Source organism: Theropithecus gelada, chromosome 13 (genome assembly GCF_003255815.1).
Source record: "Theropithecus gelada isolate Dixy chromosome 13, Tgel_1.0, whole genome shotgun sequence".
In the NCBI taxonomy this organism is placed as follows: Eukaryota; Metazoa; Chordata; class Mammalia; order Primates; family Cercopithecidae; genus Theropithecus; species Theropithecus gelada.
In genome coordinates this window covers 15,710,927-15,726,780 of record NC_037681.1, presented here as the reverse complement: position 1 = coordinate 15,726,780, position 15,854 = coordinate 15,710,927, and positions in this window count along the sequence as shown.

The following is a 15,854-nucleotide window of genomic DNA, read 5'->3' as shown; positions in this document are numbered from 1 at the left end:
TGTCTCTCGAGTAGCTGAGATTACAGGTGCCCGCCCCCACACCTAGCTAATTTTTGTATTTTAGGTAAAGATGGGGTTTCACTGTGTTGGCCAGGCTAGTCTCAAATTCCTGACCTCAAGTGATCCGCCTGCCTCAACCTCCCAAAGTGCTGGGATTACAGGCATAAGCCACCACGCCCCACCTTAGTGCCCTTTTTTTTTTTTTTTTTTTTTGAGACAGAGTCTCGCTTAGTCGCCCAGGCTGGAGTGCAGTGGCGCGATTTCGGCTCACTGCAAGCTCCGCCTCCCGGGTTCACGCCATTCTCCTGCCTCAGCCTCCCGAGTAGCTGGGACTACAGGCGCCCGCCGCCTCGCCCGGCTAATTTTTTGCATTTTTAGTAGAGACGGGGTTTCACCATGTTAGCCAGGATGGTCTCGATCTCCTGACCTCGTGATCCGCCCGCCTCGGCCTCCCAAAGTGCTGGGATTACAGGCGTGAGCCACCGCTTAGTGCCCTTTTAAAAGGGGCCTAAGGAGGCTGAGGCGGGAGAATGGCGTGAACCTGGGAGGCGGAGCTTGCAGTGAGCCGAGATCGCGCCACTGCACTCCAGCCTGGGTGACACAGCGCGAGACTCCGTCTCAAAAAAAAAAAAAAAAAAAAAAAAAAAAAAGGGGCCTAAGAGAGATCCCTGGCCCCTTCCATGCGGTGAGGACAGAGGAAGAAGATGGGCATTCATGAATCAGGAAGCAGGACCTCAACAAACATGGACTCTGCTGGCACCTTGATCATTGGCTTTCCAGCCTCCAGAACTGTGAGAAATAAGTATCAGTTGCTTGTGAGCTACCTGGTCTAAGCTATGTTGTTATAGTAGTCTGAACAGACGAAAATGCCAGGCATTCACTCATTGCAGCAGGTTGGGCTTAACATTTCGTTGTCAGAGCTATTTTGCAAGTCTGTAGGGACAATGATTAACTTGTAGAATTTTGTCTCATGGGAATGCAAACTAGTTTCTGTCCAGTGGAACAGATAATCCCACAGGTTATAGTTTATGGCTCTGTTGGACATTAATCAGCTCCACACCTGTACCAGCAATGTATAAAATTGCCAATCTAGAACTAGTTTCTCTAATGCTTATATCATTAATTACCACATTTTACGTGTACCCTTAGATTAATGAGTTAACTAAATCTTTGACATTTTCAGTTTATGTTTGCATAAGTCATGATTTTACCTTTCTGAAAATTATACCTTAACAATGACTAAGATGAAATCGATATAAACATTTTTAAAATTCTAATTATTGGAACCAGCCTTTCAAACACACAATTACAGAAATTGACTTTCTTTTTCTAACCAAACCAACTAAGAAGAAGAAACAGATTGGGTTTTATCTTTTTTCCTGTTCTGGTTGGAGATGCTAATTATGTTACAGGAAACGGGTCCCAATCCAGACCCCAAGAGAGGGTTCTTGGATCGTGCACAAGAAAGAATTCGAGGAGAATCCATAAAGTGAAAGCAAGTTTATCAGGGAAGTAAAGAAACAAAAGAATGACTACTGCCTGGGCAAAGCAGCAGCATGAGATGCTTGATTGAGTATACTTATAGTTATTTCTTGATTATATGCTAAGTAAGGGTTGGGTTATTCATGAGTTTTTCAGCAAAAAGGTGGACAATTCCGAGAACTGTGGTTTCCTCCCTTTCAGACCAGATACAATAGCTTCTTGAAGTTGTCAATGGCATCTGTAAACTATCATGGTGCTGGTGGCAGTGTCTTTTAGCATGCTAATGTATTATAATTCACATTTAATGAGCAGTGAGGATGACCAGAGGTCACTTTCGTCACCGTGTTGGTTTTGGCAACTTTTTTTTTTTTTTTTTTTGAGACGGAGTCTCGCTGTGTCTCCCAGGCTGGAGTGCAGTGGCCTGATCTCGGCTCACTGCAAGCTCCGCCTCCCGGGTTCACGCCATTCTCCCACCTCAGCCTCCCAAGTAGCTGGGACTACAGGCGCCCGCCACCACGCCCGGCTAGTTTTTTGTATTTTTAGTAGAGACGGAGTTTCACCATGTTAGCCAGGATAGTCTCGATCTCCTGACCTCGTGATCCACCCACCTCGGCCTCCCAAAGTGCTGGGATTACAGGCTTGAGCCACCACGCCCAGCCGGTTTTGGCAACTTCTTTACCAAAACCTGTTATATCAGCAGGGTCTTTGTGACCCATATCTTGTGCCGACCTCCTATCTCATCCTGTGACTAAGAATGCCTAAACCTCCTGGGAATGCAGCCTAGTAGGTCTCAGCCTTATTTCACTCAGCCCCTATTCAAAATGGGGCTGGCTCTGGTTCAAATGCCTCTGACAATTAGACTCAATCAGTTAACAAAAATAACAACAAAAAGGTTTCCTGGGAGAGCTCTCTACACCCATGAGATGGGCCCAATCTTCACCAACTTTACAAAACAAATGAGAAAAAGGAAAGACCCAGTGTTAAAATTCGTCTTGGAAGCAGTGATTTCTCTAAGAATCTGGAGGAAGACAAGACCACCTTCCAGGTGGGTGGTGTAACTGTAAGAGGTTTGTCGCCCAATGCACACAGCAAATCAAAATGCGGCGATACCAGATTACAGCAGAGAAAGAGGTTTGATCGCAGGGTCATCAAATGAGGAGATGGGAGGGAACCTCAAATTCATCTCCCCGAGGAGTTTGGGGCTAGAGTTTTTAAGGGTTTTGGAATGGCCCAAAGTATGGAGATTGTTGATTGGTTGAAGAGTACAGGGTGAAGTCATGAGGCAGGGAGAGGAAGAAGCTGTATTCTCAGGCTGATCCTGCTCCTCTTGTGGGGCGTTGGGGTTCTTCAAACTGGTTGCGAGATTTGCTGTCTGAAAAACATCTTAAATGATCCTTAAACCAAAGGCTTATGATTCTGGCCAGGCTAAGTGGCTCATGCCTATAATCTCAGCACTTTGGGAGACTGAGGTGGGAGGAATGGTTGAGGCCAGGAGTTCCAGACCAGCCTGTTCGACATAGCAAGCCCTCATCTCTACAAAAAATTAAAAATTAGCTAGGCATGGTAGTACACACTGTCACGTGCGTCTGAATGAAGAGACCACCAAACAGGCTTTGTGTGAGCAATAAAGCTTTTTAATCACCTGGGTGCAGGTAGGCTGAGTCCGAAAAGACAGTCAGCAAAGGGTGGTGGATTATCATCAGTTCTTATAGGGTTTGGGGATAGGTGGTGGAGTTAGGAGCAATGTTTTGCAGATAGGGGGTGGACCTCACAAAGTACATTCTCAAGGGTGGGGAGAATTACAAAGAACCTTCTTAAGGGTGGGGGAGATTACAAAGAAACTTCTTAAGGGTGGGGGAGGTTACAAAGTACATTGATCAGTTAGGGTGGGACAGAAACAAATCACAATGGTGGAACGGCATCAGTTAAGGCTATTTTCACTTCTTTTGTGGATCTTCAGTTGCTTCAGGCCATCTGGATGTATAAATGAAGGTGACAGGGGATATGATGGCTTAGCTTGGGCTCAGAGGCCTGACACACTCCTATAGTCCCAGCTGCTCAGGAGGCTGAGGCGGGAGGATAGCTTGAGCCCTGGGGGTTAAGGCTGCAGCAAGCTATGATTGTGCCATTGCGCTCCAGCCTGGCAACAGAGCAGACCCTATCTCAAAAGAAAAAAGCCTATGATTCTAATGTCAGAGATCCTATCTATAGGAACAATAGAAATGCAAATCAATTCTGTTTTTTCTTTTTTTTTTTGAGATGGAGTCTCTCTCTGTTGCCCAGGCTGGAGTGCAGTGGCGCAATCTTAGCTCACTGCAAGCTCTGCCTCCCGGGTTTGCGCCATTCTCCTGCCTCAGCCTCCCAAATAGCTGGGACTACAGGTACCTGCCACCATGCCCAGCTAACTTTTTTTTGTATTTTTAGTAGAGACAGGGTTTCACTGTGTTAGCCAGGATGGTCTCGATTTCCTGACCTCGTGATCCGCCAGCCTTGGCCTCCCAAAGTACTGGGATTACAGGCGTGAGCCACCGCACCTGGCCTTTAAGATGGAGTTGAAACTAGGCCTCATAAAACTTAAAAAAATTAACACCAGGTGGCCCTGGATAGGGTCCCACGCTGCCTCGATAGGGTCCCACCCTGCCTCGATAAGGTCCCACCCTGATAGGGTCCCACCCTGCCGATTCCAGGAAACAACCTCATGGGGTCCCACCCTGCCTCGAAGTTCCCGGAATCAACAACTCCAGGAAAGAACCTCATAAGGTCCTGCTCTAACCAATTAGAACAAGACACCTTGCTCAGGCCCCAATCATTGTGCGCCTTAAGCTTTGTTTGAATTTCGCGCCATAAGCTGTGTTTGAACTTGTGTTTGCCTATATAAACAGCCTGTAACAAGCAGTCGGGGTCCCAGGGCCAACTTAGAGCTTGGGACCCTAGCGCGCTAGTAATAAATAACTCTCTGCTGTGAATCTCATGTCAGTGATCCTTCGCGGCGACCCCTGCCCAGGAGGGAATCGACAGTTCGGTTCCAACAGAGTCTCACTCTGTTGCCAGGCTGGAGAGCAGTGGCGTGATCTCAGCTCACTGAAACCTCTGCCTCCAGGGTTCAAGCGATTCTCCTGCCCCAGCCTCCTGAGTAGCTGGGAATACAGGTGTGCACCACCATGCCCAGCTAAGTTTTGTATTTTTGGTAGAGACAGGGTTTCACCATGTTGGCGAAGATGGTCTCGATCTCTTGACCTGGTGATCCACCCACCTCGGTCTCCCAAAGTGCTGGGATTACAAGCGTGAGCCACCGCATCTGGACTTTTTTTTTTTTTTTTTTTTTTTTTTTTTTTTTTAAAGACAGGCCCTCACTCTGTAGCCCAAGCTGGAGTACAGTGTAGCACAATTTTGGCTCACTGCAACCTTGACCTCCGGGGCTCATGTGATCCTCCCACCTCAGCTTCCAGAGTAGCTAGGACTACAGATGTGCACCACCACCCCCTGCTAACTTTTTGTATATTTTATAAAAAGGAGGTTTTGCCATGTTGCTGAGGCTGGTCTCAAACTCCTTGGGCTCAAGCTATCCACCCACCTCAGCCTTCTAAAGTGATAGGATATAGACGTGCGCCTCTGTGCCTGGCTGCAAATCAATTCCTAAACAGTCTTGCAGCCCTAATGTCAGAAATTCTACCTGTAGGTACAATGGAGATGCAAATTATCAGGGCGTGGTGGCTCACATGCTAATCCCAACTACAAAGAAAATGCAAATTGGTCAGTATCTAGTGCTGCATGACTTTCAGCAACAGGGAAGTGGGCCAGAAACCAGAACAGAATTCTCATCAACCCAGTGGGGATGGTTTCAGTGGGAAAGGCGTCCTCCCCAAGCTGAGGTGTCAAAGGTGGGACAAGGGAAGGGGGAGGTACGGAACAAGCAACACCAAGGGGGCCTGGCTGAGAAAGGGCCCCTGGAGGGGGAGTGCTTGAGAGCAGGAATAAGAAGACTGCATGCTATTACATCCATTTGATGATCAGCAATATATTACCTCATCTCATTTATTCATTGTCTTCCCATGTTTTAAAATTAGATTGCCAAATTCTTTTGTATCACTGTAATCTCACTGGGGAAAAACCAAAGCCAAAACATGTTCACATGGTGTGTTAATTCTGCTGGGGATCACCAGAACAAAATATCACAGACTAGGTGGTTTAAACAACAGACATATATTTTCTCATTATTCTGGAGTCCTGAAGTAAGGGAGGAGACCACCCGTCATATCGTCTTATGCCCAATTTCTGCCTCCGAAGAAAGAAGAAGTAAAAACTAAAAGGCAGAAATGAAATCCACAGGCAGACAGCCCGGCGCCGCACCCTGGGCCTGGTAGTTAAAGATCGACCCCTGACCTAATTGGTTATGTTATCTATAGATTACAGACATTGTATAGAAATGCACTGTGAAAATCCCTATCCTGTTTTGTTCTCATCTAATTACCAGTGCATGCGGCCCCCAGTCACGTACCCCCTTGCTTGCTCAATCGATCACTACCCTCTCACACGCACCCCCTGAGAGTTGTGAGCCCTTAAAAGGGACAGGAATTGCTCACTCGGGGAGCTCGGCTCTTGAGACAGGAGTCTTACCGATGCCCCCAGCCAAATAAACCCCTTCCTTCTTTAACTTGGTGTCTGAGGAGTTTTGTCTGCAGCTTGTCCTGCTACATTTCTTGGTTCCCTGACCGGGAAGTGAGGTAATTGGCAAATGGTCAAGGCATCTCCTTAGGCGGCTTAAGCCTGTCCTGTGGAACATCCCTGCAGGGGACTCTGACCAGCCTGAGCAACGCAGATCCTGAGAGTGCTCCCAGGTAGGCATTTGCCCCCGTGGGACGCCCCGCCACAGCAGTGTGTGGCAGGCCCCTGTGGAGGATCAATGCAGTGGCTGAACACCGGGAAGGAACTGGTACTTAGAGTCCAGACATCTGAAACTTGGTAAGACTAGTCTTGAGAACTTGCCCACTCCATTTGAGTGGAAGCGTGGCCTGATCACCCATGGTGTGCCTGTACCGGCACTTTGGTTTTTGTTTTTGACTTGACTTGGATTGCTTGATACTCTGGTTTTGGTTTTGATCTGGCTTAGATTTCTTGATACTCTGATTTTGGTTTTGATTCTGGTTTGGCATAAACTGTAAAAGTGTGTGTGTGCCCTTTTTACCCATTCTTTGTTTTGTGGTGTGCGTGTGGTGTGAGCGTGGTGTTTTGTCTCGAGGAAATATGGGTCAGGCACAAAGTAAGCCCACCCTACTAGGAACTATGTTGAAAAAATTCAAAAAGGGATTTAAGAGAGACTATGAAGTCACCATGACACCAGGAAAACTTAGAACTTTGTGTGAGATAGAGTGACCATCAGTAGAGGTGGGTTGGCCATCAGAAGGAAGCCTGGACAGGTCCCTTGTCTCGAAGGTATGGCACAGGGTAACCTGTAAGTCAGGGTACCCAGATCAGTTCCCATATGTAGATTCTTGGTTACAGCTAGTTTTGGACCCCCACAGTGGTTAAGGGGACAGGCAGCAGCAGTACTAGCAGCAAAGGGACACTTAGTTAAGGAAGGTCCTCACTCCGCCCACCGAGGGAAGTCGGCACCAAAAGTCCTGTCTGACCCAACACCGGAAGAATCATGGCAGGAACTGGTACCACCAATACCCGCTCCTTATCGGAAGGAATGACCTCCTACTCCTGAGCCCACAGCACCTACACCTCCACCAGATGACCACACCCCTAGACCACCCAGAGTAGACAAGAGAGGAAGTAAAGCCGTGAGAGAAACTCCTCCCTTGGCAGCTTGCTTAGGGCCCAAGACTGGAATCCAAATGCCCCTGAGAGAGCAGCGATATACTGGGGTAGATGAGAGCAGACACATGGTGGAAAGGTGTGCCTTTGTGTATCAACCTTTCACCTCTGCTGACCTCCTCAATTGGAAAAAGAATACTCCATCTTACAATGAAAAGCCTCAAGCTTTAGTTGACTTGCTCCAAACTATTATACAGAATCATAATCCTACTTGGGCTGATTGTTACCAGCTGCTCATGTACTTCTTTAATACAGATGAAAGGCGAAGGGTGCTCCAGGTGGTAACTAAGTGGCTAGAGGAGCACGTCCCAGCCAATTACCAAAACCCCCAAGAATATGTAAGAATTCAACTGCCAGGAACAGACCCCCAGTGGGACCCGAACGAGGGACCAGACATGGAGAGGCTAAGACGGTACCGTGAGGCATTAATAGAAGGTCTAAAGAAAGGGGCTCAAAGGCCACAAATGTAAATAAGGTCTCTGAGGTCATCCAAGGAAAAGAGGAGAGTCCAGCACAATTCTATGAAAGACTATATGAGGCTTATCGTATGTACACTCCTTTTGATCCAGATAGCCATGAAAATCAGTGCATGATTAACATGGCATGGCCTTAGTTAGTCAAAGCGTGGAAGGTATCAGGAGAAAACTGCAGAAATAGGCTGGGTTTGCTGGTATGAATACCTCACAGTTACTGGAAATAGCCAATCAAGTGTTTGTGAATAGAGATGCAACAAGCCACAGAGAAAGCCGTAATGAAGGCAAATGCCAGGCTAGGCAAAACGCCGAATTACTGGCCATGGCCATTAAGGGAATTCCCCCAAAAGGAGAGGGAAAGGGGGTTCAGGGAAGAATGCCCAGTCTAATCGCCCACGCTTGCAACATAACCAACGCGCCTATTGTAAGGAAATAGGACATTGGAAAGATAAGCGTCCCCAACTGAAGGAAAAGCAAGGTGATTTGGAACAAAAGACCTCAGATAAAGACGAGGGAGCTTTGTTCAATCTGGCTGAAGGGCTACTGGACTAAAGGGGACCAAGCTCAAGTGCCCCCAAGGAGCCCATGGTCAGGATTACAATTTGGGGCAAGGACATTATGTTTTTGGTCATTACTTGTGCGGAACATTCAGTAGTAACCACCCTGGTCGCCCCCTTATCCAAGAAAACCATTGATATAATCAGAACAACAGGAGTTTCCACTAAGAAGGCTTTCTGTCTACCATGGACCTGCTCGGTGGGGGGACATGAGATAGTTCACTAGTTCTTGTACATGCCTGGCTGTCCCTTGCCCTTGCTGGGAAGAGATTTGCTTAGCAAGCTGAGAGCCACCATCTCCTTTACAAAACAGAGCTCTTTACAGCTAAAGTTACCAGGAACAGGAGCTATCATGGCCCTTATGGTCCCCCGGGAAGAAGAATGGAGACTTTTTCTAACCGAACCAGGCCAAGAGATAAAACCAGCTCTAGCTAAGCGATGGCCCCAAGTATGGGCAGAGGATAATCCTCCGGGACTAGCGGTCAACCAAGCCCCCGTACTCATAGAAGTTAAGCCTGGGGCCCAATCAATTAGACAAAAGCAGCATCTGGTTCCCAGAGAAGCTCTCGAAGGAATCCAGGTTCATCTCAGATGCTTGAAAGCCTATGGAATTATAGTTCCTTGCCAGTCTCCATGGAACACCCGTCTCCTGCCTGTCCCTAAGCCAGGGACCAAGGACTACCGACTAGTACAGGACTTGCACTTGGTCAACCAAGCTACAGTGACTCTGCACCCAACAGTTCCTAACCCTTACACATTGTTAGGGCTGCTGCCAGCTGAGGACAGCTGGTTTACCTCTCTGGACTTAAAAGATGCCTTCTTTAGCATCAGAATAGCTCCTGAGAGCCACAAGCTGTTTGCCTTTCAGTGGGAAGATCCAGAGTCAAGTGTCACTACTCAGTACACTTGGACCCAGCTTCCCCAAGGGTTCAAGAACTCCCCTACTATCTTTGGGGAGGCCCTGACTCGAGACCTTAAGAAGTTTCCTGCTAAAGACCTAGGCTGCGTCTTACTCCTGTATGTGGACGACCTTCTGTTAGGACACTCCATGGCAGTCAGGTGTGCAAAAGGGGTGGATGCCCTGCTTTCGGCACCTGGAGGACTGTGAGTATAAGGCGTCCAAGAAGAAAGCTCAGATCTACAGACAGCAGGTGTGCTACCTGGGATTCACTGCTCGGAAAGGGGAGCGCAGCCTGGGGTCAGAAAGAAAGCTGGTCATCTGCAGCCTACCGGAACTTAAAACCAGAAGGCAAGTAAGGGAATTCCTAGGAGGTGTGGGGTTTTGCAGATTATGGATTCCAAACTTTGCAGTACTAGCCAAACCTTTGTATGGGGTTACAAAGGGGGCTGACTGGGAGCCTTTTGATTGGGGGCCCCTACAACAGCAAGCCTTTTGTAAATTAAAGGAAAAACTTACGTTGGCCCCAGCCCTAAGATTTGACAAAGCCCTTTACACTCTATGTGTCAGAAAGAGAAAAAACGGCAGTTGGAGGTTTAACCCAGACTGTGGGTCCCTGGCCAAGGCCAGTGGCCTGTCTCTCAAAACAACTAGATAGGGTTTCCAAAGGCTGGCCACCATGTCTAAGGGCCCTGACAGCAATAGCCAAGTTAGCACAAGAAGCAGATAAACTAACCCTTGGGCAAAACCTGAATATAAAGGACCCCCATGCTGTGGTAACTTTGATGCATACCAAAGGACATCATTGGCTAACAAATGCTAGATTAACCAAGTACCAAAGCTTGCTATGTGAAAATGCCTGCATAATTATTGAAGTTTGTAACACCCTAAATCCCGCCACCCTGCTCCCAGTATCAGAGAGCCCGGTCAAGCAAAACTGCGTAGAGGTGTTGAATTCTGTCTATTCTAGCAGACCCGACCTTTGGGACCAGCCATAGGCATCAGTAGACTGGGAGTTATACGTGGATGGGAGCAGCTTCATTAACCCACAAGGAGAAGGATGTGCAGGATATGCGGTGGTAACTTTGGATGCTGTCATTGAAACCAAACCGTTGCCATAGGGCACTTTAGCCCAGAAGGCTGAGCTCATTGCTTTGACTCGGGCTCTAGAACTCAGTGAAGGTAAGACTGTAAACATCTACACTGACTCTCCATATGCCTAATCCTCCTAGTGCATGGAGCATTGTATAAGGAAAAGGGTCTCTAAAACTCTGGGAGAAAGGACATAAAATATCAACAAGAAATTCTACAATTATTAGAGGCAATGTGGGAACCTCAGAGGGTGGCAGTCATGCACCGCAGGGGACACCAGCGAGCCTCCACCTCAGTGGCCTTAGGAAACTCTCGAGCTGATTCAGAAACTCAAAAAGCAGCATCTACCCTTACTGGGCATCGGTAGCAGCCCCCTTACTCCCTCAACCACCTGACCTGGTACCTACCTATTCTAAGGAAGAAAAAGACATTTACTTGTATCATTTATGAATCCCCACCAGTCTTCAGTCCTTAATCTTATTTCAAAACCTGTGGACATGGGAGGCTCAGAGGGGTCATAACACACATCTGGTTGGTCGTTTCCTGGGCTACATACCTTGTACTGAGTGTCATTACATAAACATGTTCCTTAAAAGTTTCCTGCTAAAGACCTAGGCTGTCCCTTGCTCCTGTATGTGGATGATCTTCTGCTAGGACACTCCACAGCAGTCAGGTGTGCAAAAGGGACTGATGCCCTGCTTCAGCACCTGGAGGACTGTGAGTATAAGGTGTCCAAGAAGAAAGCTCAGATCTGCAGACAGCAGGTACGCTACCTGGGATTCACTATTCAGAAAGGGGAGTGCAGCACAATGTGAGGCAAGGCCCCACTGTTCCACCCGGCATACAAGCTTCTGGAGTGGCTTCTTTTGAGGATCTTCAGGTAGATTACACAGAAATGCCAAAAGGTGGAGATAACAAGTACTTGCTGGTTCTTGTGCATACATACTCTGGGTGGGTGGAGGCTTATCCAACATGAACTGAAAAGGCCTACGAGGTAACCTGTGTGCTTCTCCGAGATCTTATTCCTAGGTTTGGACTGCCCCTACGAATCGGCTCAGATAACGGGCTGGCGTTTGTGGTTGACTCAGTACAGAAGACAGCAAAGGCATTAGGAATCACCTGGAATTGATTCCAGGTAGGCTACATGCTGCCTACCGACCACAGAGTTCTGGAAAGGTGGAGCGAATGAATCAGACTGTCAAAAATAGTTTAGGGAAAGTATGTCAGGAAACAGGATTAAAGTGGATACAGGCTCTTCCTACGGTATTGTTTAAAATTAGATGCACTCCTTCTAAGAAAACAGGATACTCCCCTTATGAAATATTGTATCATAGGCCTCCTCTTATACTATGGGAGCTTTCAGGCACTCCCTGAGAATTAGGTGAAATTGAATTACAGGGACAGCTACAGGCTTTAGGAAAAATTACACAAACAATCTCAACTTGGGTAAATGAGGTGTGCCATCAGCTTATTCTCCCCAGTTCACCCTTTCTCCCCAGGTGATCTCGAGTGGATCACGGACTGGAACATAGTCCCTTTGCAGCCACGGTGGAAAGGACCTCAGACCGTCATCCTGACCACCCCCACAGCTATACAGGTAGAAGGAATCCCAGCCTGGATCCACCACAGCGTGTGAAACCTGCAGCCGATGAAACCTGGGAGGCAAAACTGAGCCCGGGCAACCCCTGCAAGTGACACTGAGGAGGACGACAAGCCCTGCTCCAGTCACACCTGGAAGCTGACTGGTCTATGCACGGCCGAAGCATGAGAAGAATCATCATGGGACTCATTTTTCTCATAATTTGGACTTGTAAATACTTCCACTGATTTTCCCCACATGGAAGACTGTTCTCAGTGTACACATCAGGTTACCGACGTAGGGCAACAAGTTAAAACAATATTTCTGTTCTATAGTTACTATGAATGCCTAAGAACTTTAAAAGGAACATGTTTATGTAAGGACACTCAGTACAAGGTATGTAGCCCAGGAAACAACTGACCAGCTGTGTGTTATGACCTCTCTGAGCCTCCCATGTCCAGTTTTTGAAATAAGATTAAGGACTGAAGACTGGTGGGGACTCATAAATGATACAAGTAAAGTATTAGCCAGAACAGAAGAAAAAGGGGTACCCAAATGCATAATCTTGAAATCTGATGCCTGTACTGTCATTAATAGCAGTAAGTTAGGAAGGGGATGTGGCTCTTTTAGTTGGAAAAAAGGCCATATGACTGAAAATAAGTACATTTGTCATGAATTAGGACTGTGTGGAAATGAATGTGGATACTGGTCTTGTGTCATTTGGGCCACTTGGATAAAAAATGAAAAGGATCTAGAAAAGGATCAGAATGGAAAAAATGGCCCTTCCTGCACTAAGGAACAATATAACCCCTTGAAGCTAATAATAACCAATCCCCTTGGATCCTTGCTGGAAAAAAGGGGAGCATGTGACCTTAGGAATCGACGGGGCTGGATTGGATCCTCGAGTAAATATCTTGGTTCGAGGAGAAGTTTACAAACACTCTCCTGAGCCAGTGTTTCAAACTTTCTATGATGAACTCAATGTACCAGTACCAGAAATTCCAGGAAAAACAAGAAATTCATTTTTGCAATTAGCCGAGCATGTAGCCCAGTCTCTCAATGTCACTTCATGTTATGTATGCGGAGGAACTATAATGGGAGATCAATGGCCATGGGTAGCCCACGAATTAGCACCTACAGACCCAGTTCCTAATGAATCCCTGGCTCAAAAGAATCACCCTGATAATTTCTGGGTCCTAAAAGCCTCAATTATTGGACAATATTGCATAGTTAGAGAAGGAAAAGGATTCACTCACCCCGTAGGAAGACTTAGTTGTCTGGGACAGAAACTATATAATGGTACCACAAAAACAGTCACTTGGTGGAGTTCAAATCAAACAGAGAGGAATCCATTTAGCAAATTCCCAAAGTTGCAAACCATGAGGACCCACCCGGGGTCTCACCGGGGGACTAGACAGCCCCCACTGGATTATATTGGATATGTGGGCATAGATCTTATGCCAAATTACCTGACCAGTGGGCAGGTAGTTGTGTTATTGGCACTATTAAACCATCTTTCTTCTTACTGCCCATGAAAACAGGTGAACTCCTGGGTTTCCTTGTCTATGCTTCCCGCGGAAAGAGAAGCATAGCTATACGAAATAAGAAAGATGATGAATGGCCCCCTGAGAGAATCATACAATATTATGGGCCTGCTACTTGGGCACAAGACGGCTCATGGGGATACTGGACCCCCACTTACATGATCAACCAAATCATACGGTTACAAGCTGTCTTAGAAATAATCACTAATAAAACCAGCAGAGCCTTGACTATTCTGGCCCGGCAAGAAACTCAGATGAGAAATGCTATCTATCAAAATAGATTGGCTCTTGACTTCTTGCTAGCAGCTGAAGGAGGGGTCTGTGGGAAATTTAACCTTACCAATTTGCTGTCTACAAATAGATGATCAAGGGCAAGTAGTTGGAGACATAGTTAGAGATATGACAAAACTGGCACATGTGCCCATGCAAGTGTGGCATGGATTTGATCCTAGGGCCATGTTTGGAAAATGGTTCCCAGCGCTAGGAGGATTTAAAACTCTTATAATAGGAGTTATAATAATAATAATAATAATAATAGGAACCTGCTTACTGCTCCCTTGTTTGCTAGCTATACTTCTTCAAATGATAAAAAGCTTCATCACTACCTTAGTTCACAAAAATGCCTCAGCCCAAGTGTACTATATGAATCACTATCGGTCTGTCTTGCACGAAGACATGGGTAGTGAAAATGAAAGTGAGAACTCCCACTAATAAAATGAGTGAGAGTCTCAAAAGCAGGGAATAAGGGAGGAGACCACCCCGTCATATCATCTTATGCCCAATTTCTGCCTCCAAAGAAAGAAGAAGTAAAAACTAAAAGGCAGAAATGAAATCCACAGGCAGACAGCCCGGCGACGCACCCTGGGCCTGGTAGTTAAATATAGACCCCTGACCTAATCGGTTCTGTTATCTATAGATTACAGACATTGTATAGAAATGCACTGTGAAAAATCCCTATCCTGTTTTGTTCCGATCTAATTACTAGTGCATGCAGCCCCCAGTCACGTACCCTCTGCTTGCTCAATCACGACCCCCTCACATGCACCCCCTTAGAGTTGTGAGCCCTTAAAAGGGACAGGAATTGCTCATTCAGGGGGCTCAGCTCTTGAGACAGGAGTCTTGCCAATGACCCCGGCCAAAGAAACCCCTTCCTTCTTTAACTCATTGTCTGAGGAGTTTGATCTGCGGCTCATCCTGCTACAGAAGTAGAGGATCAAAGCAGCCACAGGTTTGGTTTCTGGTGAGGCCTCTCTCCTCGGCTTGCAGATGGCTGCCTGCTCACCGTGTCCTCACTTGGGCATTCCTCTGTATACACCATCCCCAGTGTCTCTGTCTCTTTTCTTATAAGGACGCCAGTGTCAGGCCTCTGAGCCCAAGCTAAGCTATCATATCCCCTGTGACCTGCGCATATACGCCCAGATGGCCTGAAGTAACTGAAGAATCACAAAAGAAGTGAAAATGGCCTGTTCCTTACCTTAACTGATGACATTCCACCACAAAAGAAGTGAAAATAGCCAGTCCTTGCCTTAACTGATGACATTACCTTGTGAAAGTTCTTTTCCTGGCTCATCCTGGCTCAAAAACTCCCCCAATGAGCACCTTGTGACCCCCACTCCTGCCTGCCAGAGAACAACCCCCTTTGACTGTAATTTTCCTTTACCTACCCAAATCCTATAAAACAGCCCCACCTCTATCTCCCTTTGCTGACTCTTTTCGGACTCAGCCCGCCTGCACCCAGGTGAAATAAACAGCCTCGTTGCTCACACAAAGCCTGTTTGGTGGTCTCTTCACACGGACGCGAGTGAAATTTTGGTGCCGTGACTCGTATCGGGGGACCTTCCTTGGGAGATCAATCCCCTGTCCTCCTGCACTTTGCTCCATGAGAAAGATCCACCTAGGACCTTGGGTCCTCAGACCGACCAGCCCAAAGAACATCTCGCCAATTTTAAATCTGGTAAGCGGCCTCTTTTTGACTCTTCTCCAACCTCTCTCACTATCCCTCAACCTATTTCTCCTTTCAATCTTCGCGCTGCTCTTCAATCTCTCCCTTCTCTTAATTTCAATTCCTTTCATTTTCTGATAGAGACAAAGGAGACACATTTTATCCATGGACCCAAAACTCCGGCACCGGTCACGGACTCGGGAAGGCAGCCTTCCCCCTCTGTGTTTAATCATCGCGGAGACGCCTCTCTGATTATTCACCCATGTTCCACTGGTGTCTGATCTCTGCGGGGATGCCTGCCTTTGTCATTCACCCACATTCCCTTGGTGGCAAGTCAATTGCGGGGACACCTGCTTTGGCTGCTCACCCACATTGCAGCCCAGGGCTGCTTCCCACCCCGCTTCTCTGTCTCTCCCCTTCTCTTTAAACGTGCCTCCTTCGCTATGGGCAACCTTCTACCCTCCATT